Raw genomic sequence first — 3,112 nt, 5'->3', positions numbered from 1 at the left:
GTGAGTACAGACCTCCTCACCAGAAGCAGGCAGGTAAGAGGAGGCATTGCCAGCTTCCATTCCTACATCGGAGGGTAAGCGCCGCAAAGGGCGCTGGGATGTGAGAGAACAGAGATCCCCATCCCACCCTCCAGCATTTAAGATGACTGGTTTTTCTAGGGGTGTGGGCAATAGAAGGAAGAAGACCTTTGAATAGAAAATGATTGTAAACTAAAACGAGCACTACTGAGTCTTAAGATTTCAATGACACTGTTTTAATAAATTGGGAGCGACACAAGGTATGGAATTGGGCTGAGACGCCATTAAGAGCGCTTACAGGGACTTCCCTGGCCGTCCAGTGGTTAAGACTCTGCGCTTCCACTGCAGGGGGCGCAGGTTCCATCCTTGGTCGGGGAACTAAGACACCGCATGCCGCGCGGTGCGACCGCAAAAAAAAAAAAAAAGAGAGAGAGAGAGAGCGTTTACAAGCTTACAACCCGGCAGGGGAAGAGAGGTTTGACAGAACACAGTAGCAATTATGGGAAAGATAAAAACCCTTTCACGTTTATACCCTAACACAAGGAAAGATTCTCACAAAACTGGTTACACGTTAATGCTTGCACTCCTTGAATGTGAAGGGAAGTGTTCCTGCCTAAGTAACACCTTTATGTTTCCAAGGAGACGTTTCTGGAGACAAAGGTGAAGCAGGGTGGTGGGGTGAGGTGGCTGCAGTGTGAGGGTAACATTGAGCTTTCTTCAAGAGCCAGATATGCCTCGGGATAACAGGTATTTAATTCGAAACAGGAGTCCCGCATTACGCAACCAACCAAATCACGTTCCCCATGTGAGATTCTTCTGATTGTCACAAAAGTGGCTGGGTGTGGGAGTGAGGGTTGATGGTCATTCTCATAATTATGTGAGTTAAGTGCAAGACATTAAAAAAAAAAAAATAAAAAAGTCAGTGTGAATAGAGAGCCAGTGGAACTCTGGTGATAGTTCTGAGTCAGGCTCTCGCCATTTCTCCCCTCCTTTCCTGTCAAGAAATAAGACTGGAGGGGAAGTTCCAGGATGTAGCAAACCCAGGAACAGTACCCTACCACTCAACACTGAAAAGACTAATTGCTCACTTTGCTTACCAATTATGTTGGATACAACTAAAATACCTATAGTCTGCTACACAACCACCACCTTGCCCCGAGGTATCAGTTCCCAGGTCCTTGAAAGGACTCCAAGAGGAGACTCTGACTTCAGAACCAGTTCCTTAGCCTGAGGTCACTGTGATCCAAGGTGTTTTCGAGAAAGCCCCTCCCCCTCCCTCTGAGCCCAAACTTTCTTTCCCGTGGGTCTGAAAAGTGAAATGCCTGAAATTCTCAGCATTCCTGTCATTCCCCAAGGGCTGAGACAGCTCTCTAAACATTCCTGCCCAGAGGCACCTGAGGAATGGGGCCGCAGTTCTGTGGGAAGGCAGAAGGAAGCTAAGTGCACAGGGCAGCCAAAGTATTTGGGAGGACGACAGGGAGGCCTTAGACACACACACACACACACACACACACAGAGCGTGGAGGGTGCCAGAGAGGGAGCTTGGTCTAGAGGAGCATTTGCAGCACCTTGGTTCCCGGCTCAGCCTGGTTAGGGACTTACCTTGGAAAGGAACGTGGGCCAGCAGAAGCTGGTGCAAAGCTTTGGAGGCTGGAAAGGAACCCAGGGCCCTAGCATAAATCTTTAATCAAGATTCTTCACTAGTATCACTTGCTGGAACCCCTGGGGGAAAAAGTTTTCACTGAGGCCCTAAGTGTACCTCAGTAGCCCAGTCACTAGAGCCTCAGAGATGAGCTCCATCGGCAAAAATCCTCTCCCTTTCTGGTCTCTTCCTCTCCCTCCCTCTCCCTCTGCCTCCTTCCTCTTTCCCACACACCACCTGAGAGTTTATTGGGGTAAATCTTCCGGAGAACTGGGTACACCTGCAGTTTATTCATCTATGCCTCAGACACACCACTAGAGGGCAGTGTCGTCACTGATCCCCTAAAAACGGCTCCCGGTTTCCTCTGGCTGCAGTGTTCAGGCAGGCCCAGGCGCACATCCTGTGACAGGATGTTTCAGAACTTTTCCTTCCACTCTCATTGTAAATAAACAACCTCGGGGTGGATCCATCCAGATGCACATCACAGCACAGCATGAACTGCCTGGGCCAAAGTTTCCGGTCTATCTGTAACAATCTTGCTCAGCTGTGTAGCACAGGTCAAAAGCCGGAGTTTAAACTTGCATTTTCGTCCTTCTGAATTTCTGCCTGAATTCTGGAATTTCTCTCATATGCTGCCCTCAGGAGCAAAAGGAACTTTTCAAAGGAATGAACAGTTGAAGAATCCTGCACAGCCTTTTTTGTACAAAACTCTGTTTTGTTTCCATGTTCAAGTTACAAGTGTTTGGCTTGCTCAAAAAGCAAGGTTGCCCAACTGGTCAGAAGTGATTAGTGCTTAGTCATGTGTGCAAACATGGGGACCAGGAGCCACATGTTTCTCTCTGCTGGAGGCACTGGGAGTATGAACTGGGGCCCAGTAGATCTGGTCCTAGTTAATGTGCCAAAAAAAACAAAGTTGCTAGAAGCTTTGGGCGTTTTTGGCAGAATTCCCCTTCCTGAGTTCCACTAGTGCTCCTAGGCCCAGGGGACAGGCTCGTATCTGACTTCTCTGAGATTAGTATTTGAAGAAGCCATGCAAACTAACCCACTGACTGAAGGTCTGGGTGAAATGATAAATCAGGGAGTATTAAAGGAATCAGATAAGGGCTAGAACATGGGCATGGATATCGCTGCCCCAACATTGGTGCTGTACTTCCTTAGACAACCAGTACCTCCTGATTTCAAACTCATCTTCAGTTTATCAGCAAAGGCAGATAAGGTGAAACATTTGTAGCCAGAGGGATATCTGGAATTTTCCTACCATGCTGAAATACCATCCAGAGTTCAAGTGGGCCATATTTGGACAAAGATTGCTATGTTTTTTTTCCTATCTTTTGTGTTTTCACTGCTATATAATAACATTAACACTCTTTACACAAGGTCAGTACTATTTACCTAAGACTTTCTCAAAGGTCTCTCTTCTCTTTTCCTATTCTTTTCCCTCAGAGGATCATG

At 47.2% G+C, this 3,112-nt stretch overlaps 1 long non-coding RNA gene across 1 annotated transcript in view; it reads left to right on the top strand.

The window, feature by feature from the left end:
* Positions 1–3,112, top strand: part of LOC309640437 — a 34,718-nt gene that overhangs the window by 30,249 nt on the left and 1,357 nt on the right. The gene's annotated exons all lie outside the window — the stretch shown is intronic.

The sequence above is a fragment of the Balaenoptera physalus genome (assembly GCF_965194825.1).
Source record: "Balaenoptera physalus genome assembly, chromosome: 13".
Lineage (NCBI taxonomy): Eukaryota > Metazoa > Chordata > Mammalia > Artiodactyla > Balaenopteridae > Balaenoptera > Balaenoptera physalus.
The sequence above is the reverse complement of the archived record's forward strand: the minus strand, read 5'-3'. Positions and strand labels throughout refer to the sequence as shown.